Source organism: Ciconia boyciana, chromosome 3, assembly GCF_034638445.1.
Source record: "Ciconia boyciana chromosome 3, ASM3463844v1, whole genome shotgun sequence".
In the NCBI taxonomy this organism is placed as follows: Eukaryota; Metazoa; Chordata; class Aves; order Ciconiiformes; family Ciconiidae; genus Ciconia; species Ciconia boyciana.
In genome coordinates, this window is record NC_132936.1 from 103516463 (window position 1) to 103539928 (window position 23466).

Here is a 23466-nt window from a genome sequence, read left to right on the forward strand (position 1 = left end):
TCATCATCTTTTCTATGGTGGCATACATTTTCCGGAGGGAACCAGTCTCCCAGGGATGTTACTAGTAACAATGTACTTCTAGAATTTCCTTTCAAAAATACAGCCTTTGGTAAAAGTTCCTACGTAAAACTTTAGGTATCAGATTTCTAAAACTTGTCATTGGATAAACAACTTTATGAATGTTTCTTCCCCACTGACAAAGAATTTAGGAGACTTGAGGAATGTGAAATACAAATATCTAACATGATGAACAGCTGTCTGCACATAAAATGAAATTACCAAAACCAGGAACAGTAAAGATGAGTAGGGCAAGGGCCTCTTAGTTTCTATCTAATGGGCACCTCAAATGGGGACGCAGATATCCCGAACCAAAACACAGTTCACCTGCACTTCCTGGGTGGAACCAGCTCAGTCGTGATGGGGAGAGTACCAGCAGCTTTCACCAGACTGTTCCCATGCCATAAACCAGCACTGCTCAGTCTCGCTTCAGTCTCCTGCGGCCTTCTGTAAAATCAACTCTACTGCATTTAGACTGGCTTAAGGCTCCAGCAGCGAAAAGCCCACCAGGACTCAAAGCCTGTTACAAAACCCTAACAGGAAGACCCACTTTTCTAGCATCTCTTTTCATACTTTGCAAGTCCTTTCATAAGCATGATTCTGTGAGCTGTCCAATAATGATAAGCCCCCACAGTACAACACAAGTATTAAATGGAAGAAGAGTAAAGCACAATGTAAGTTAATTTGCCAGCAGCTGGGTTTTCCTGCACCTCTGAGGGGAGGAAAGAGCTCTTGGTTTCTCTAAGGATGACCGTTATGAGGCTTATACACATTACCAAGTTTATGCCGAAAATAATGATTTTATATCTTTACTAAAAGCTGCTTATCAAGACTGTTAGGTGCCTTAACACCATTAAAATTAAAAGAAAAAAAGGCAGCAAAAATAAAGGAGAAGCAGCTCCTACTGCATACCCAGTAGCAACTCAATACAAGAAAAAAAATAATTTTTCTCAGACTGCTTTCTGGAAGCCACTTTTTGAAAGATTTTATCTTTTCTTCAAAGCCAGCCATAAGTATGGCTTTATGATGATGTGGCATAGCTGTTGCATTTTCCAAAAAAAGTGTGTCCCCATTAGACTGTTTCTGATCTCCTTATAGTCACAAGCTATGCTTAATATTGTTTATTTTCTATAATTTGTTAGATCATGTTTTACCCTCAAGTACATTTCATCTAAGTATTGCTCTACCCACTGTTGATTCAAAACAGCTAAAGGAAGTAGGAACAGGACAGCAAAGTATGCAGTAATAGGTAACAGGCCTAGAGAGAAAGTTTAGAGAAAGTTTCAGTTCAGAGAGTAGCTATTTCTGTATAAGCAGAAATCACCTACAGGCAATTTTCCTTGTTTTTAAGAGCCTATTAACTTTGATATTTATGAAACTATTCAGCTGTTCCTTTGGAAACAACCATAGCAAATGCTTCTTAAGGTAGTTATGAAGCATGGGTATTTTTCTCTAGAAAGCTTCTTTAGAAGTAATAAAAAAAAAAAAAAAGAAATTTAGTTCTTGTAAATATACTGTCAAGGCAGCTAAAAGAGCAATCAAAGTTTGCTTCACATTTCAGTCCACATTTTCCAGGAACTCCCCACTAGGAAACTTTATTAAATTTAATAGTAAATTTAATTTAGAAAGAGTTCTGTTTTCACTGTATTTTTCTCCCCCCAATGTTTTCCTAGATGGATGCTTTCATAACGGTTTCTTTGGTTTGCTTTGTTTCTATGCAACTTGAAGTCATAAACCAATTTTCAACTAGTGTACATCAATAGAAATAAAGAGCTCCAACTGAGCTATGCTGATTGTCACTATTTTAGAATCTGGTCCCCCCTCCTTTCCCTGGACCACAATAACCTCCTACATTATCAGCTTTGATGTTTTCTATGGTGCTCAGAAACCTACATATTTTATATTATTTACATTAAGCACCAAAAGAGGACCTCTCTAATTATGAACGTAATTACAGATCCACTTTTCTTCCATAATTCTTGGATTAGGCAGACATTTGCTTTTGACTAAAAATACACTGGAACTTCAGAGCTCTGTACTGCACTCGTCTGCATACACTATCATCTCCGTCCCTTCATGTCTCCTTTTGCAGAGTTTTAATAGATCCACACTACAGGGAGTTCTGACAACACTAGGACAAATATTGTTGCAAGATACAGTATAGGGTAATTAATGATGAACTCTGAAGCAATCGCTAAATCTAGCTAAAAGCTATAGAAAGAAACCATACATCATGATGATGCTTATTCTTGATTTTGCTGGGGGGAAAAAAAACCAAACACCCCCAAAAAAACTCAAGGCAAAACTCCTTTTCTAATTGCATGCTAATTTACGAAATTAAATAACTCTCCAGGGGTTTCACTGCCAGTCTAAGATAACAACCATTCAGTCTGGCTCTTGCACTAAATAACCACTTCTGATTATTGTTTTTATACATAATCAGGATTAGGCAAAGATCATTCCAAATACTAACCTGGAAAAGCTAAAATCCAGAAGGAGTAGAGGCCTTAAAATATTCAGTATAGCAAAATGCAGGTTTGTCTGCCCTAGACTTTAAGAACATGGCAATGAGCACATCCCCTGTTCAAGGCTCAGTTTAGACCGTTAAACAACACTTCTGATATTCTTAAAATTTCGCTGTCCAAGATAAGAGAGCACAAAACTTATTGGATGACCAAATGCCATTTAGGTCCTTTAAAAAGAAGTGAAGCTCGAAACAATTGATAACAGGACATTTCAAAATACGGTAATAGATTGGTTCATAAACCCACCTTTTACAAAGAAGTGGGAGGCACACTTTCACTGCCTGTTTTCCTTAATGGCTACAGAGAGAACCGACAGGAAACAGAGTGGAATGAAACCAGTTTGTAGTCCTAGAGAGGAAAATGGTTTTGAAATATAACCATCGGCAAACAGAAGATGCAGACAAATAGGCATCACCTCCCAAGCACCAGCCACAAGACAGGCAAATAAAAAAAAAATCTGAGCCACGTGGATGCAAACACAAAGGCGTGTATACAATTTTAGCAAAATGGTGCAAGTGACCTAGTCAGAAATATTACATATGCAGGCAAGCCCCCCCCCAAAACAGTGAAACACATTGTAGAATGATCCTGAATTCCCACAAAGAGAGAAAAAGAGGGAGTGAGAGTTTTCTGAGTGCAGCACTGACTGAAAAGAGAGGCTTGGGTTACTGCCAAAGGGGCTGTTTCCTATTGTCTTTTTTCCTGCTACATTCAAGGAAACAGGACCTCAGTTTAATCCCACTTTGATTACAAAGAATGTACACAAAGATATATCACTTCATATCAACATTTTTGACAGAACTAAACTAGAGGAGCTCAAATACTGGCTAACCATTAAAAAGTTATGTAACTTCTTTCATGTATCCTGAGAGGTACAGAAAAAAATCCAGCAAAATTCTGAAAGATATCAGACTTTTAGCGTTCAGAATTTGTAATCTAAGTTGGTTTTTAACTTAAAGAATTGAACAAATAGTATGAATATAAGGAAACATACTATGTCACAATATACAGATGAAACTCTTTCTGAAAATAGTGTGGAGAACTGAAGAATGGAAAAAATTATCTAGTCATCACATTACATTGAAACGTAAAGATCTCTGTTACATTCCTCCCTAACCCCAAATTCCTGTGTTATCCTAGCTAAACCACTGAAAAGCTAAATTCTCAGCACTCACCTTCACAGGTCCTTCTGAAATCACTGCCTGAGGCTTCACTCTGTTCTTCCCTATATTTCACATCACTGAAAGCTATGTGCTATGAAGCAGTACAAAACTCTCTGATTCTACACAAGTCAGAGACCTTGAAGTTCTTCACCTCAAAAGGATTTCTTAAGCATTTTCCTGCATTCATTTATTTTTGACACCTCAAACAAACAAGAGCCAATAATGCGCAGGGAGAAAGATTTCCATTGCTTAAGCAATGCAGCTCAGCAAAACAAAGACCTGGTCCTGTACCCTCGACTCACACAGGTAACCAAAAGTCTCTCCTAATGTTTGCTTTTCCAGAACAGGATTTCATGGGAAGTTCTGAATGTGCGTGTGTCTCAATTCTGTTTCACAATAGAGAAATAAATAGAAGGTGCAGACTCTTCCAGAAAAGGGAAATCTAGTTCTCGTCTAGCTGAAGTTACTACCAACTTAACTGACCTAAGCCAGAAACCCCTGGCAGGAAAAAAGAAAATTTACCTGGTGCATTTTCACTATCCAGCCTAACATAGTATTTCCTTACATATTGTAACTATCGAGAAAGGCACTACTGATTTTAACTTACTTTCTCAAACAATATTCAGTTACTGGCAGCAGGTTATTTAATACCTGCTGAAGAATGGGGCTGGTAAGAAGTGTAATGGAAGAAAAATGCATTTCTCAACTGTTAATCTTGCTTATATCTTGTACTTACAGTCTATCATGTTGAGAGTTGGACTGGTGTCACATCATTTCAGTCAGCTAGGCAGCACTGGACAGCCAGCTTTCCATACTGACCCATTTATCTTTCCGAGATGCAGGTTTTTCACTCTGAAAGGCCAGGCCTCATTCCTGTAAGCAGAACAAGAGAGACATCCAGCGGCTGGACCATTTAAGTGTATTTTTTAACCTAACTAGAGACAAACTCAACTATGTTCTTACCTAGTCCATGTTCTTGCATGTATAAGAAACCATTTATGAGCCAACTACCAGACATACAGAACCAGAGAAAAAATTATTCCAGTGGCTGAAGCACTACTGTCATCTCTGCTGTGTATTTTTCCTGCAACCTCCAGACTTCCTCACTGCGTACTCCAAGTCCCATCTGTAGTTCTCCCTTTTCCTCTTAAGCTTAACTTCATTATTTTGATTCTCAACTCATGTGAATTGGTATAGGTCTATTAACTTCCATGGAGCTACTATAATGGTTTGTGTCAACCCAGAATTTCATTCTAATTGTTTGCCATTCAGACTTGTACTTCTCACATCTACTATCTTCTATTCAAATATTTTCTCTAACCTTAACTCTATTTGTACTACTTATTTTTATCTGCATGGTAAATAGACTTCCCAGTCATTACTGATATAAAATTCTAGAGAATCAGTGGTAAATCCTGGTATTAAGTGGTCTGATCTTTATGTAAGAGTGGGGAGAAAAAGATCATTAAATTTACTAATATAAATTAGTAGTATCTACAGTATTTGTTATTAAAAAATTCCGTATCTTTACTGTCACATCTAAACTATTTCTTGTATGTAAAAAGACAGCTTATTTGGAAACATAAATCAGCACACAAGGGCTTATAAACTCAAAAATCTGAAGACAGGATGAATAAATAAAAGGGAAACATAGGAATAAACTTTTTGACAAAGTATTAGCAATATTAATTTAGAAGTAATTTATTTGCAAAAATCAATTTTGTCACTGGTACATGTCAAATAATTCATTTTCTAAAGGGCTTGACCCTTACAAACTTGAAAGATCTGTATGAAAAGTTCTAGTAAGAGAGTAAGGAATGGGTTAATTCTGCCATATTTAGTGAAGAATTGAAGGCAGGCAGTTGCTGACTTCACTTACAACAATGTAGGATGAGGTGCTAGGGATACAGTTAAGGGCTAAGAGCAAATTTCCCAGCTTCTAAAGAGAAAACCGTATGCAGCCAATGGGGTAAAAACAGATAATATGATGTGATGACCCAAATTAGCAGAATATGCTGCTTATGAAAAAACTGACATACCCAGTATGAGCAGAAATTTGGTTCCCTTCTTACCACATATGTGTATGGAAAATCCATCACACATAAGCCAAACAACATATCAAGCTGCAATAGAGTTATTCCTAACATAAAAAAAAAAAACCCAGAGGAAGGCTCAAGTCTTGTACTGTGCCCTCTGCTAAAATACTTCACTCTACTGTGCACTTCCTTGCAAGGTTTTTTTTAACTGTGCTGCTACAAAAACACTCACCCCAAACAAAAACAAAAAAAAAGAAAAAAGAAAAAAAAAAAAAGAGAGAAAGTAAAGAAAGAAATGTCCACAAGGCACTTCTTACTGCTGCTTAGGAAGAATTGCTTGGTATAGCTTTCATATCAACATTAATTCTGTGCTTGAATTAAATAAAACATTTCTTGACTACCAAATGTCCACAGGGGTTGATTTTAATAGCTAACATCATTAGAATCTACTTTCAGAAAGGCTGTAAATCAATATATTCATAGACTTCTGCATATACCCTACTGTGACTGAAAAATGAGAGCAAATAGTTTTCCCTTATGATTTCAGACCATATTTGATGTCATTGAAAAGCCAGACAGGCTCCATTGAAGCCACAGAGCTGTATCAATAGAAATGGAAAGCTGAAATCAGAATCTCAGGTTCTGAAAATCAAGTGCAGCCTTTTTACCAATAACCTTTGGACAAGGATCTAGTTCTTTAAATATTTTATCAAAACACTACTCCTCTTCTTGTGTTTTTAAAGGAGGTATCTAAGCAAGGCAGAGTATATGACATTTGGAGGATTATTAGACATGCAGCAGACCTATTTTTCAGTTTGAAATCTTTTAAAAGAGGATGTATCTTGGACTTGCTGTAAGGCAGAATTGTTCATGTTGTCTAACCTTAGGGATCTATCTTGTGGCACACTCCAGTCAGCAAACCCCCCTTCCCCCAGGCAACTGAGAACACCTAATGGCGGAGCTTATATTCTCCCTGCTGACTATATACGTGAGGGCTATTTGGTTTCAATATCGTGTCCTGTGTTTGTAAGTGATCAAACAGTAACAGCTGTTGGTGAACATTATCTACAATCCATTTATGCAGGTGGAGGTCCATGGCACTGATCTGCAACGTACAGCTTCATCTCAAGCCTCATTAGCAGTAGCAAGGCAGTTCTCAGCAAGCCTCACTCCTTGACCAGTGTGGGGAGGGATGTTGAGTTGAACTAACGTTGTTAGTTAACTCCAGGGCCTTGGGTGGTGGTGGACCATACAGCTGGTGAACTATACATGTATTAAAGTCTAAGCAACACTTCAGTGTCTTAAAAACCCCGATGTTGGAAAGCTATTACATACAAAGCAAGCCACTCAAGCAAACAGCAACTCAGTACCGGGCACGGGCACAGAAGAATGTGGTTTGTCTGACAAATCACAGAACTTACATTACTCCTATTTCCTCCACAGCAAATCCTTCACTGATGCCTTTATAGCAATACTTTGTAACACATTGAGCTACAGCCTATCTAGCATACATCTGCCACCCCTCAAATTAGCTTTAATCAGTGTTAAATTAACTGTCCAGTTGCCTCACTCAAATGACCTAAGCTGAGGATTTGTCCATCTGCCGAGTCCTGAACAGTGGCCTCAGAAAACAGAGAGACAAAACCACTTCAGCTTCAAAGCATTTAAAGGCAAATCCCAGGCTTTTTGCCCATTCACAAAAGCAAGCTACATCATCCACACAGGCACTGGGAGACAACAAATCTAGCACACCTTTTAAGATCCAGTCTATTCTATGTCAGAATAACACTGTAGCAATGATTTGGGTCTTGTTAGGTAACAATTTGGTAATGAAACACAAAGTCATTGCATACTCCAACCCTGGCACTAGTGCTTCAGGTCAAGGTCATGCAGTTCAGCAAGATACTCGGGACACGTCTTCCATGAGGCAGCTTTGTCTACAGGCAGATTTTAGGTCAGCATTAAGTGATGGGCAAATGGCAACTGAATTCCTGTGATCTCTCCTGATGGCCACAGGATAATTAATGTTCGTGGTTAAACAAACAAAACTGGACTGCTCTGAGCCGTAATTACTAGTCAGCAGCAGCTCCTTCTGGAACGTATATAGATGAAAACTTTTCCAAGAGTTAACAGCAACCTGAATGCTGATTTTTCTTTTGTATAATGACACCTTTTCATCAGTCTGGACTCATGAAAATCATTAAGTCTTACCTAATTGATGTACTCTGGAGGTCTAAAGTCCCTCAGATGACTGCTCCTTTGGGGGGAAAAAAGTGACATGGGCTGGAGGCGATGCTTGGTTTCTTATGAACATCTTTCTTTCTGTACTTATTCCTGTGGAAGAGTACAGAAAAATGCATGTGAATTTTGTTCTCTTAGAAAAGTTATTAATTATCAAGAGGGTAATTGGTGGAATTTTCACCTCTGTATCATTAGTTAGATGGATATCAGACAGTAACTTGAAATTATTACTACTTCCTAGTTATTGCAAAAGAATTAATAATTTTTTTTAATTTAAAGGTTAAATCAACAACTGATTAACACTAATTAATCAATGGTTTAATCATTTAGGTCTAAACATATTAACAAAACACATTCTAATATACCTATATGAAAAGTAAAGAAAGGAAAATAAACATTTGAAATCTGTTGGATTTTTTTCCTTAGTCTCCATCTTGCTTTGGAGTCTGTGATACTAGGCAAGAATTCACTGAAAAACAAAGAACTTAAAACCAGTGATCTACGTATGGCAAGAGCTCACCCTGATTTTGTGCAAACATATAAAAAATACCACTCCTGAGACAGGATTCTCTCAAAGAGTTTGGTCCTGTTGTAACAGGCTGCATATTACTGGTTTTTACACCACATATTCTTTGCACTGAGGACCTTGCTTCCATTAACAGCCCTCAAACACTGTGATGAAGTAGCTATTATTGTCACTCCACTCGCCATACAGAAAATGGCAGGGAAAAATGATATTCCAAAGTTTCGCCAACACTTTACAGTTGAAACAGAGCAATAACTCAAATCCCTTGACTTGATGTTTTGTACTTCTCCAACAAATATTCTTCCACTTGTGAGTTCAAGGAACAACACAGAAGAATGGCTGAGGCAGCCAACCAAAACTCAAAACTAAACCTGAAACTGAATTACGTTAGCAAAGCACCGCTACCACAGTTCACATCAACTTTGTTACAGAAGTTCCTCTGTTAAGAACTTCTTCCTGAATGTTTTTATTATTATTAGGCAACCTTTTCAAAGCAAGATGGTTCTTCAGGAACAGTATTAACGTGTGAATAACATAGAGAAGGAAGTGCCTGAAAGCACCCTGCTTTTGAGATAAGATTGCAAGCAGAATATTTTACCACTAGAGGACAGTATAATGTAACCTCCTGGACATACTGCATTTGGCAGAGAAGACTCATGGCTTCAACCCTGTTTAGAAATCTGACAGCCTGAAGATAGAGGACTCTGTGTAGTAAAGTGAGGAGCGAAAAAATGGTTCATTACTGACTTACTGGGACACAGATAGGAGCATCGACATACAGCCACAACGATGATAACATCGGGTCTGAGCACACTTGCGAGCGCCAGGTGAGCCGATGGGGTGTCTTTGCTTCTCTGTCAGGCTGGGGATTAAGGAGAAGCCTTAAAGACTCTTAACGCTGCTACGTGGCACAAATCCTAAAATGCGCTCTCCTTTTTACTGGTCCTCTTACTCAGGCAAAATGGCATCAGCTTTGATGGGAAAGTTGCCCAACTGAGAACGGAGTAAAAAATGGAGAAAGGCTTCAAGCAGTTGACCTGTTAACAGACTATGCACAGAACTGAAGGGATCAATGAGTTTTTATAATAAAATTGATTTAAAAATTAATAAAGAAAATGTCAGGGGATAATTATTGTTCTTTATTCTTTAATATAATCACCTTCTCATTGTGTCACACGACACAACTCTGATGCCATTTAGGTTTCTGAATCAAGTCACTGACTTCAATGTGCAGGCTCCTCTCGATGTCTGACTCTGAGATAGGCCTCTCCTTAGGGCCCACATGAAGTCAGCTTCTCAGTATCAAAGGGGTTTAGCAGGTATCTACCTACATTGCACAAGGACAGCACTGTGTGCTTTGGCAATAACAGCATCAGAAGAACTTAGGACTGGAATAAGAGCAGTGATACAGGTGAGGGTGGTCTCAGGTGTGCAATGAGACATGCATGCAGACATACAGCAGAATTTGTTTGCTCTCATTAACATTATTTAATGACCCAGTTAGCCCATATTAATGAAAAATACGTACCACAGAAACATAACACGCAACTACAAAAATAAGCAAATCAAGTTGTCAGAAGGAATGGTCCCTTGTTAAGATGCAGGTGACTTGGGCAGTGGCCTGAAGTCAGGAGAGCTATTTAACTATTCCACGCTCGGACAGAGACCAGGCTGTGATCTTGGTCAAGCTGCTACAATCACCTATGTCTATTTTTCCGTGTAAGAAATGAGAAGGTCCTTACCTAGCTGTGAGAACTGTAAGTAGAAAGCACCGGATAAAGAGCAAAATCTTACTATATTACATCAGGAAAAAGGAAGGCAAGGAGGGCCCTGTACCTGAGGGCACTACAGTTCAGGGAAACTCATGAGATACACAGGAAAGGAGGGAACAGCTTGTCTGTGCAGCCACTGCAGTCCAGGAGGGCTGATTTACAGCACAAGGAATGGCAGATTTGAGTTGAATACCTGGAAGGGACATAGATCTGTGCAGCACAACTGGCCATTTGCAGCATCTCCTGTGGCAGCAGTGCCCAGGGCACAATGGAGAAAAGGACAATGAGATGACTGCACCAAAGAACAACAGTATCATACAGAAAATTTCAGGTTGGTTGGGGTTTTTTTCTTTCTATCAGTGAATAAATTTACATCCATTCCAGTCTAGCACAGCATGCTCTTCCAGAGTTTAGAAGCAATGAGATTTCTGTTCAGCCTGCTGCAGAAAAGAGGGATCTGAATGGGGGTCCACAGGCACTCAGAGGTAGGTCTCTGTTCTAAGCAAAATGACCACATATAACCCAGCAATTCCCAGAAGAGTTAGTTACACCCTTTTCCCTGCTGCTCTGCACCAAAACAAGGTGTATTTTCACAAACATCTCTTTCAGCAACAGTGCTGGCTTTAATACCTTGTTCCCTCCAGCTTATTCCCACCTTACACCACAACCTTATTTGTGCCAGGACAACTGCTGGTACAGCACACATTGAACTGTATTAAGGAAAATAACCCTATCCTGCCCCCCAAAAAAAGATTTTTTTAAAACTGAATTAGTTTCCCGATCTAATTCACTGTGCAGTCACACAAACTGTCATACTGGCACAAGTGAATATGCGGGTAAAGGTGGGAAGCAAGCAAGAATGAACAGTGAGTGGATGGCAATACTGTGAGAAAGAAGCATTTGTGAAACCACAGCCTCAGTGGAGGCTGAATCTGATCGTTAATCACTGCTGAAGCACATTTAACTTTGGCACCAACTGAACTATTCAGCTCTTAACATTTTTACCTGACCACCTAGACAAAACTCAGGATTCTGGAGGTCCTTCCAGCTAGAAGATAGTGGTATAGAATTTTACTCTAAAATAGTAACTGGTTTAATTATCATCAAGTTCACAAATAATAACTAGTTTTAACTGTTAGTTTTAATAACTAGTATTAATTTATCATTTCAAGGCATTCCCCCATCTGCTCATGCCTGTTACCCACTTCCACCTTGCTCACTGGACTTTCCACCCCATCAGCACAGCTGCAGAGGTTGCTGGATCAGCCTTTGCCACAGCCAGAGGACAGGAGGGAGCGGCCAGGGGAGGAGCGGGACTCTTCCGTAGCACCTCTGCTGCTGAGAGCTCAGAAACCTTCATCATCAATGCCAGATCATTTTTGGGAGGCTTCTGATGCTGTTTCCAGGCTGTGCTCCTCACCGCAGTTTCAGCCTCTCAGCTGTGCCAAATACAGGTACTCAACCTGTTTGAGTGCTTGGACTCTGGCTGAAGGGCTGGGTAGATACCTCCCACAGCCAGAAGGCAGAAACAAGAACTGACTTTACTCTTTGTTCGGTTCCCCCCCCCCCCCAATTTATTTATCAGCTGTGCTTTCAAGATAAAACTAACAAGCCCCTTATAAGGTCAGATCTTTCCAGCTGTGCAAGAGTCAAACAAATGAGGCAGCTAAAAGCGTCCCCAGCTAGTAAAGGAGGATGCTGCCCCAAGAGCTCTTGCTCAGCTTTTCTTTACTCTTACCCAAGATATGCTTCCTACTCACTCTGTGGTTTTGCTGTTTTAGTTCCCAAACTCAGCTCTTTTTCTTCTGCGTACGTGCTTCCCCCAAGACTACTTAGTATTGCCCATAGTCCAAATTGTTCAAATATCTAAGAAGCCTGCGCTTATTTTTTTTCCAGAATTGCTGATGTGCTTGACTATCTTTTAAAATACAATATCATCTCTTTAACATAAAATTACATAAAATAAAGGGCATCGGTAAAACCTCCTGATTTCAGGAAATCACCTCACTAGTTAATAATGGAATATTCAAGCGCACACACTAACACATATCTTTAACCCAGCTGCATCTTCCCCTTGGATACAATTACATATGAAACAGACAGCTTAAATTGGTCATAGGAGAAGAGAATTTATACAAATACTTGTAAAAATAAATTTAAGGCGAATCAGTAGTCCTAATTTTTCCCCTTGAATATTGTAAATTTTGATCTCAAAAAGAGATAAGCTCCGTGCCCATCAAGAGGGGATAAAATCACTTTTAGGATCCTATATTGCATAACGCCTGCATATTTGAAGGCGACTAATTACAGACATTTTACAGAGACATTCTCTCTCTTCCCGCTTTTGTCAGTTCATATTCCAAATCAGGTTTTAAAACCTTCTTTTAGCTGCAGAAAACACAGTGGCTCCTAGAATGAAGCAATAGTCAATAAATATGTTGTAGGGTAATTCTAAAGATGTGCACCATAAAACTTAGACAATTTGTTCAATTCCATATACATTAATCCTACATCACCTGAAGAAGAAAGGCTGAAAAATAGATTTATTTAGATTTATTTCTTCTTAAAAAAAAAAAATCTTCAAGATGGCATGATAAGAATGAAGTTATGGTGCCCAAGTTATACGGAACCCTTGTGTCCAACAGTGCTTCTACTTGTTCTGCTCAGTGTTTATTTTCATGTCTGAGCACATCAGACTGGCATTCCACTTGTAGGTGTAGTAAGAGAAAACCAAACTCGAACTCCCTTTGTACAATGTACAACTTTCAAGCTTGGATGCCTACATTAAGCCAACGAAAGGTCAGAGCAGAGGAGCTGCAATTATACTCGTCCTCAGAAGAAACCCGAGGCCTTAGTCCAGAAATGAATCAGTGAAATTGCTTAGCTTTCAGTTGCTGAGTATCATACAGAAGTTCAGTGGTACTTTCCTAGATAGGATCCTAAATACGGATTGAGTTTCCAAGTACTTTACAGTAGATTTACCTGAATTGCAAACAGGACTGTCTCTCTCTCTACTTCATTCCATATAGTAGTACCTAGTCACGTGATTGCTTAATGCACATGCAGGCCCCTTCCTATATCATAGCTGTGCCTGGGACTGTATTAGTCAGTTTTGAAGTTTTGGACTGTGTGATTTACGAGAAGGACATTGGTTGTCTCAAGTAAAAGATAGTACTTCTAGCAGATGGGGCTTCACGTTTGCATCAGTATTGATAACCTGGACTCTTGTCTGCTCTGGCTGACGTTACAGGGAATTCGTTTTTAAAGTCTTGCTAGTCTTAGCAAGAAGGTGTAATAACAATGGGCTCAGCGCCTGAGCTGGCCTGAACTGCTTTTTCAGCCTTAAAGGTTGCATTTCCACGTGAGAGGGGAGATGCTGTCATGCCAGCAAGGGGAAAGCCTGCAGCGTAACTGTACGTATTGTGTCTGTTCGGGGGATAAAGAGAAAGTGTCGCTTCCCAGAACTGCTAACATGCTAACTTCCCACAAGCATGAAATTGTCTATTTTGGAGGGGGGAAAAAGACGACAGACAAGATTCCCTAATTACCATATTATGTTCCTCATACTGTCAAATGACCTACCACACTGTGGTGAAGCATGTGAGGCTGGCTAAATCCTGCCACGTTATATAATTTGGTGGTAACAGAGAACTAGGCACATTAGCCAAATGATTGAGCAGATGCGGCATTTTAAAATGTGTCAACTTTGCCCTGGACAATCTTAAAGAAAAAACAAACAAAACTAGCCCAGACTCTTCCATCATCCTGATTACAATCTTTGGTTATTATTTTACTCCAAGTTTTTGTCTGGGACGCATGATTTTCCCCTCTCTGTCTTCCTCAAACCCCAGCTGTGGGCGTTTTCCCATTTCCAGTGCCAATGATGGGAAAGCAAGAGCGAAACTGCTGCTCTGGGTCACACAAGCTGTCACAGAGATCCTATCCCCAACCCCAACTTCATTGTATGTATCTTAACATGAATCTGGGGAGGCGACATGTCCTTAAGCTACGACACTTGCATACGATCACAAAAGTCAGTGAAGGGAGCATGTTCTCCATCTCATGACCAAAGCAATGGCCATGCTCCCCCACATCCTACTTTTGTCAAGCAAATATCTGCTCATCTAAATTAGATCTCAAAGACTTTGGGGATGCGGCCTAAATTCTTACTGAGTGCAATTTAAATGAACTATGTAATTTCCCATTCGAGTCCATAAAGCCATATTGCAACACCATTTCCATTTAACTGATTTGCAGCCCAATTAATCCCTTTTAAGTTAGGTTCCCACAGCAGAACACGTGGCAAACTACAAAAGGAATGGACAGTCCAAATACATTGAGCATACACTGCCTGTACACAGTGAATCAGTATATGATGCAGGCACTTTCATAAAACAGTTGTGACCTTTCATCTGACTACTTCCTCAAACACAATACAGAGAAATATATTTAACATACGGAAATCAGGAACCAACAAATTAGGGGAATAATAATAGCTCATCTCATGATTTTTTGCTGTTGTGCTAATCCTTACTACATGCTCTATAAAACATTTGTGTCATCTCTTGCTATCCTTTGACTAATTAACCAGATCAACTAAGGCATAGGTTGCTCTTCGTTATGAACTGAGTGAAGGCAGAGAATACGTAGACCTTTGAAGTATCAGGCCCTAGAGGCCTCGCAAAGGAAGAATTTTTAAAAAAATATTATAAGAAGAAATTATATTGTATTAATAAGTAATATACCAATCTGCAGATAGAGAATCTAGTTCTGTATTTAAAAAGTGACATTTATTTGTACGACTAACTTTCCTTTCTGCCACTTACAATGCAAAGGTGATAACAAGCAACCCTGAGCACAAACCTTATATTTTGTCTAGAAACACAGCTTACACTTAGAATTAGGGAAGGTAAGGTTAACATGCTACAGCATTTCACTACAGACCTTCTCACCACAATGTGTGAAAAATTGCAGGTATAAAATTAAACACTAGACCAAAATCCTCTCAAGCAATATCTCACCCCATTAGGCATTTTGAAACAATTAATTAAATATCAGAGAAAAAGCCCTACTCGGTCTCTAGAAACATAAGGTGATACACATCAAGAGGAAAACATATTTTAAACATATTACAAAGCTTTGGCGGGAAGGTTGAAGCAGCACCATTATAATCCAAACCCAAAGCCAGAAGTTTTGAGATAGAGGAGGAAGATCAGAGCCTATGGATCCTAAAAGGGCATCATACATATAAAAGAAACAGATGATAAATCTGAAAAGCAAAGGCTAAATGTATTTTCAAGGGACATTATCCCACAAATATTTTACAAACGGTGAAAAATAGTGCATTTTTCTCACAATGTATAAAACTTTGTAAACCGGTGCTTCAGTGCCTTTTTTTTTTCCTAAATCACTCTGGTCAGGGATCATAGTATTCTAGGGACCATATAATTGGTACCCTAAAACCCAGGAGAGATGGTTTCTCGGAATGTCATGGAGCTTGCTGCTCACTACCAGGTTGCGCTATGAGTTCATATCTGGGAGAGATGGTGGAGCCCACAGTGTGTTAGAAAATCTCCAGGGAGTGGCAGAATTGTGAAAAAGTTTGACTACTGACCAGGTGAAGTCATCACAGTGATGCTTTGCAACTGTTAATGATCCAAATTTCCAACCATGTAGCTAGAGACCTGTTTTGCAACCCTCCGAGGGGTCACTTCAAAGCCACAGTGCAGCATCTCCCTTCTGCCACATGAATGCGACGACAGTTTGCACAACCCACTGCCTAACGCTTCTACGTGTTAGACAATGCAGTGGGTCAAAATGAGTCAACCAACAAATGATTAGTTGAAATCACAGGTTTATACTACCAAAAAAAAATACCTTATAAACCCCATAAGGAACTGGGTCTATTATCCTTGGCTCTGTACCAGTAAGTAACAAAGAGCTCCTGTCCCGAACAACTCACCATCTTGATCGCTGACAAGATGCCACAGAAGGAGGAAACGTAGGAACAAGGTGGGGATGGATAAGCATAAAAATAGCTTGAAGAAAAGCAGAAGTCCAAGCTTCCCCTTTTCCTAACCATTTATTTATGACCTTTGGCAGGATGGCACAAATGCAGATGACTTAAGGGTATTTACCCTTAAAGAGACATTTTCTTCTTCGCTGCACTTGGTACTCTGTTTCCCTATTGCTTTATCAGCAGAAGATTACCACAGTTCAAGCGGCTCGGATGTTCACATGCTGATGCAAATTCTGAAAGCCTGCGAATGTTTGGCAATTACTTGAGTGCTGCAACAGGCAGACACCCACAGGTACAGATGCAAGGCGGTGAAATACTCAGGTCTGCAGTAAAGCTTAATCACACTATCAAACACAGCTGTACCAGTCACATGCTGGAGATTTCCCAGCTGCAGACTCTTATCTCCCAAAGCACACGTAGTTTGAAACAATTCAGTCACTATGTAATCAGCAACCATGTGACAATTTCATTTTCTCTTTCAAAACAGCCAAACAAGTCTGGATTCAGAAAGACTCTATGGCCCAGCCACTGTGACTCTTTCTTAGTACTTCTTCTGCATTTATCATGTCAAATATAACAATGCCACTACAGTAGGACTGTACTGGCTTTTACAGAAAGTACTTCCATGATCTTCATTCAGGAAGGAAATAAATGTTCTTATGGGCCCTCGAGATCTAAAGATTTCTTTAGCAACATGATCTGGACAAATCATATCAAGACCACTGGTTAAACGTGTGACACTCAGGCATCATTAGGTTTTGAGTCTCTATCACTGGAAAGTATCAGATGAAATCTGCATAAGATGACCATTTTAACAGAGTACAAAATAGCTAGGAATTAGGAAAAGAAAAGCCTGCATTTAAAATTCTTTGGACGTTCTAATCCCCCTTGCTTCTTGTTCCTCTCCTTCCTCAGTTATAAACCAGACCGCAAGCCCATGAAAGAAGAGGTGCAGCTGAATTTGTTGCAGTTGTCAGCTGTCTTTTCCTCTCTGCTCATCATCTATCAGTATTCTGTTCTCAGATAGGAAAACGTACTGAAAGAAATAATTCTTTGCTTCCAGTTTCCTCTCCAGTCTGTGCTAATTGGCAGGTTTAAGCAGGAATATTACTAAAATAACTTGTAAAAAGGCTTAATTGCAACATACGTGTATTAAGGAAACAGTTTTTGCTGAGAGTACCTGCTGCAGACAGGAGAACCTACAGCAACGATTATTTTATTTCAGGAAGGAAAGAGGAAGTCAGAGGGGAGAATTGCACTAAGGGCCCTGCCCTTGGAAGGCATTTGATCTAAAACACTAAAGCAAGGAGGTATGTCCAAGCCGCATTTTTTGTTTATGACCTCCGAATGGCTATTGTTTCTGAATGCTGACCAAATCTGAACACTCACTGCAAAATATGCAGTGTGCTCTGCTCCTGGAGAGCAGCCTTTAATGTCATTAACAAATCAGCTGGGTGCTAGAGGTCCCTCAACACCCTTTACATCATCCCATTGAATTTACTACACAGTATTCTAAAACAAGAAAGAAAAACACACACTAGTTTGGAATAAAAAGCTGACACATCCTCCAGAGATGCAGGAGCCTGAGTCACAGAGGCAAAATGCACAAAATTAAAAGGAGGGCCTGCTGTATAAGACCATCAAAAAAAAAAGAGATTTACTTTTGGCTTCTGCTGGTATATCGCTGTGGAAGGCACACTGGTGAAAATTTTGCATAGAGAACATAATGTAGTGATGAAATATACCCGAAATCTCCTTTTTGCAGCATCACTTCTGGAACAGATGGCATTATCCTCAGAGTAAGCAGGGTCAGATGGATAACAGACAAACAAGTGCATGACTTGGGAAGACTTTATTAACAGGGCTTTTATGAAAATCCACTCCCCATGGTAATCTTGCCTCTTAGAAAAACTCTAAAAGAGGATGGTGCAAGTGTTATCTCTTTCTGATCTGGAGATAAGCTGGAGTAGGCAGGAGAATGTTAAAGTAGCAACACCTGAGGAAGTTGGTAAGAAGGCAAATACAGTACATGCTCCAACAGTCCCTGAAGAAATTGAATTAGCGTGGCAAAGAGTATTAAAAGATTATATTTTTCAGGCCTTTATGTATTGAGATTGGAAGAGGTAATAAGCCAGAGAACATGAAATTATCACCAATGCAAAAGAACGATGCCATTATTATTAGTGAGCATTGTGCAATGATTCACCTGATTTAAATGCCAAAAACACACTAAGAGGGCAGAATGAGTAGGAGAGATGAGGAAGACACTGATGCATAAAGCCATGAGCGTGGTACACATGTTACAATTGTCAGGAACCTGCAACTTCTGTATCCTAGAAGAGTAATTAAAACACAGATTGAAATTGATGTGGGAAAGTCAAGAGTGAGAAGTTTCTTTAAGAAGAAATCTTAGGGTGGTCAAGGATTTGTAATTCCACAGTCAAGGAGAAGATAAATTTGGCTAAAAATTGTGTCTTCTTTCACTACTCAAGTGTGAGCAGTAGTTTGTAATAAAAAGTACTCTATAATAAATGCAGATAAATAGTAATAATCCATATGAATTAGGAGTTAAAGGGAAAAAAATCGACAAGGCAAGCTTGAAACATTATCAGAAAGTCCACAGCTGACAGGACCAATGTAACATGAAGAATTAAAAAAAAAATTAAAAAAATCAAGACTACAAGAGTCCTAGCAGTTATATAAACCTTTTCCCAGATGGAAATGATAAAAATTTTAATAACAATGCAGGACAGACAGAAATTTTTAGAAATACTTCTATCCCATACTTGGATAGATGTTCTTATGTGACATGATGATGTTGAACTATTTTCCAGCCCCTTAGTAACCAAGCAGGATATTATACAACAGGTACTAGAAATAAACATTTTAAAATCAGCCAATCCATCTACCTCACACCTAAGAACTAAGACTGAGAAGGCCTGAGAACTAATCATGTTTACTTTAATAAATTAAGGCATTCCAGGGAAATTCCATTTGACTGGAAAAGTGCTAATGTTGTGCCAATAATAACAAAGGCCAGCAGATGACTCAGAGAGCTAATGGATAGCTAGTCTGACGTTACTTCCAGCTAATAAAGCTGTTATAAAATCAATAAAGAATTAAAGTACTGGAATATAATTAATATCAGTCAACCCAGTTTTGTGGCAAACAGATCTCGTAAAATAAAGTTATTGCATTGTTTGATGAGACAGATGTTTGGCTGATGAAAGTAATTGTATATTTGTAATATATTTGTGGAGAACAGTTGACTTAATAGTGTATGACATTCTCATTATGAAAATTAGCACAACACAATATCAATAAAATGTGTTAAATCGACTGAAAACTGAAAGATCTAACAAAGTAATAATGAACAGAGACTTGTAACAAACTTTAGGGCTTATCATTTGTGATTTGGAAATAAATATAAATGATCAGTGATTTGGAAATAAATATGTACATCCATGATAATAAGATTTGTGAGATTAAAAAAATTGTGAGGATGAAAGCTGAAGATAGTCATGTAGACCAATTTGAATCACTTAATAAATTAAGCCCATTCTAATTAAACATGTCTTAACACAGCCAAATGCAAAGGGATTAAAACTCAAAGCTCCACTAGCAGCCAAGTCTCCTCCCTAGAAAACACATGGTCTGAAAGGTACCAAGGATTACAGGTGACAAACAGCTGACATTGTAGCAAGAAAAAAACCAAACCTAATATGATCCTTGTATGTATAGATACAAAAGCAAAACAGCTTTATACAACTATATGCAACACTGGTGAAACCTGCAGTGAAACACCACACCAAGTTTCATATTTTAGAAAGAATGTTTTCAAAACAGAATACAAAAAAGCAGACAAAATTATTTGAAGAGGAAAATGTCTTACAGAGACATGTTTGAAGGAAAGACTTAAAGTTCACTTGTTAACATTATTAACTAGCTCGACTTAATATATCACAGAAGATACTGGCTCCTACAGAGTTCTTTAGTGTAAACACAAAGTTCAGGTAGGAAACACAGCATATTAAACAACAAGTTATTTATAACTCAAATTACCATGGGAATCCTCAATGGCATCTTAGTTCTTGAGGTCTTTGAGTCTGGATACCTTTTTGAGTGTTGTAGCTCAGCATGTATTTGGATGCTTCCTACTGCAGTTGAACACAAAATATTCTATACAGAGGTAACTGGGTAATAATGACCTACGATACTGAGAGCAAATTAACTGACTTAGTAGTTCCTTCTAGCTTTTTTCCGCCCTGTGGATACACTAAATATATTTTACTCTCTCTTCTGAAGAAGTGAGCTGACACCACTTCACTAATTTTGGAGTACTCTGTGTTGAGATCTGCCAGAAATCGCTACAGATTGTCAGATCCTCAGGCTTATCATCAGAACGGATATTCCCTGGAAAGGAAAAGTGTTTTGTTTAAAGAAAAGGCAGGGGGAAGAGGGAAGCGAAAATCCTAGGCCTGATCCCATTGACATTAACATGTGATTTGTCATTGATTTGCAGAGGCAAGATCTGGAGCAAAGAGTTCATAACACTACAGAAATAGTTCTAATTTTCTAATTTTGGGGTTCTTAATTCCACTCACAATTTCTTCAGGAGCAACTGCTTGGCTCTGTGCATGGTGTAATAAAGACAGGCAGATCTTCCGCTTTTCCAGAAATAACCATGTCATAAGCTGCTGCTTCCTCGTTTTATCTATTTACAGACATCAACAAGCCTATATATAAAGCCTCTCCATAATTTGTTCATATACAGTAGTTTTCCTTTTGATATATTTTTAGATCAATTGCACTTAAAAATACTTCCTCAACCTACTGAACTTTGCTCTGGGACAGATGATCAAGAGAAATGCAAATACTGTACTGTTTAAAGGATGACGGCCAACATTCTCCACAGTACTTACTGAAACGGTAGGGTACTACGAAGTACAAAGAGTTTAGCATGACTCCAAAGTGGTGCAGCACTCATGCTTACAAACTCTGCATTTGCCCTTTGAGTTGCCTCCAAAAAAAGAGAGGTGTAAATTTATCAATGTGCAAGAAGCAGAAGCTAACTCATGATCTTTCAGTTTTCTAATAAACAGTGTCACTTTGAAGAAAACAGCTTTAAGCCTCTTTGCAAATAATTTTATTAAAGGGAGAATTGGAAGGAATAAGATGACTCATCAAGGAAACGCTGTGTCCGTGTGCTCCTTTCCTTGTTTGGTACAAGGTACAAAAAAAGCTGTAAACATTTGGAGAGTGTATTTTCCTAAGGCTAGGTCATTGTGTGCCTTCAAGCATACTACCTTAGAATATCAGGAACGTCAAACCTACCCTTTTCTGAATTTCCAGTCTAGAGGATATAAACAGGCCCAACTTCTGGTTACTGGCTCTAGTACAGGAAACCTTTCTATCAGATTATGCCATTCCCTTCAGAGAAAGAGGTGTGGCTAAGCACAGCTGTGCCTTCAAGATTTTTCATGGTCTAAAGAGCTGCAGAGTGGGCAAAAGTCACAAAAAACTGTCGAGACATCAGGATTTTTTTTACATGGTTAAAGTACAAGCTAAATCAGTCCCAATTACAGTACTGGGTGCTGTTGCACGAATAGATTTTGCTTCACAGGGTGTAAAGTACACCACAAAAAATGAGATGGAAAAGACAATTTTCAGCTACTTTGTGTGCTACGAAAACTCTCCTGTTCTGATTCTGTTTTGATCCCAGGGAGCTGATGCATGTCTTACTGTGCAGAGCACTTGTGTAGGGAGAGAACCTGTTAGCATGTCCCCATTGGAGGAATAGACTCTTTATGCGCAAAATTTTATTTAAAATGCTGATTAGCCACATAAATAACAATCAGAATATTGATGAGAAAAGCACTTGGAACACCTGTAGTTTGCAATGAATATACCTGAGTTGAGAATCCACTGTGCATTAGAATATACACATGCACCTAGTGCTACATCTTAGTGAGGAAAAACCACAGCAATTTCATCTGATACCAGACGATACCCCAACAGGTAAATAGAAACCTTACAATGCTGAAAAAACATTACAGTGTTAATTTTTGTGCTTTCTAACTGGAAATTGTTGAGATATTGTAATTAACAACTATTTAATTTGTTTTTCAACATAGTCTTAAATCACTAAACCATTTTGGGTGGTGATTTTTAAAAGATGTTCACAAATTAAACACAGTTACAGAAGGACATCCCCTGGATAGGACATCCCTAAAGAACTAAGATACTGTATTAGTGGTTCAAACGGATGCCCCTTTTCCCTATGACCCAGTACTGGGCTAATTTACCCCATGCTGCACCACACCACATAGGAGGTCACACATCTGCTAGCATTTTCAAGAGGAAAAAGTGTGATAGAGGCCATGATAAATATCACTTCAGGCAAGTATTCTGCCAATTTCCATTTCCCTCTGCAGATTCAACTAAAGGTGCTGTTCTTCACTCGCAGATATACAGTGTTCCTAAGTGCTGACTACAGGCAGAGACATCTCATGGCAGCCAAATACCATCCCTTCTATAACTACCTGGGCAGATTCAGAACACCTGTGTGGTCAACAAAGAAAGCCAAAGTGTATACATCAGTGCAAAACAGAATAAAGCTATGTCTGCTTTGTAGTAACAAGACTTTCTTGTAGAACCGATTATATTGCAACTCTTGTTCTGCTGGCAGAACTAGAGATGCATGCAGGTGGCATATTCTGCAGCCAGTAATCCAAAGGAGAGTACTGAAAAAGAATCAGGCACTAAAGAATAACGCTGAGAATGAAGACAGACACAAACGGACTTTGAGATGGAGAGCGGCACACCACATGAAATGAGATGGAAAATGACTGACACAGGGACAGGCACGTAAACAGTACAAGAAAAGGCATGGAAGCCTGGGAAGGGAAGCATATGGCTATATCATGTGCAACTGAAGTCAGCAAAAGCTGAGTCAAACTGGCAAAATGTGAAGGACATACGTAAAGGTAAAAGAATGGTGATGCATAGGGTGTGTGTCGGTGCTGATTTTGCAGGAGTCTGAAGCTCAAGTATTCAAGTTTTATAGCTTGAACTTGATGGAAGATGAAGAGCTGGTACAGGCAACCTTTTTTCAGCAGTTAAACTTG

General features: G+C 39.0%; 1 long non-coding RNA gene across 3 annotated transcripts in view; it reads right to left on the bottom strand.

Moving 5' to 3' along the window:
* LOC140649541 (uncharacterized) overlaps positions 1-23466 on the bottom strand; it is a 60252-nt gene that overhangs the window by 6254 nt on the left and 30532 nt on the right. For 2 of the 3 annotated variants that reach the window (XR_012041647.1, XR_012041645.1), the window contains exons 3-5: positions 7993-8115; positions 4482-4618; positions 2829-2930 (exon numbers count right to left, since the gene is read on the bottom strand). This is a non-coding gene — a long non-coding RNA (uncharacterized lncRNA). The remainder of the gene's footprint in view (positions 1-2828; positions 2931-4481; positions 4619-7992; positions 8116-23466) is intronic. The other variant, XR_012041646.1, reaches the window with a different exon arrangement.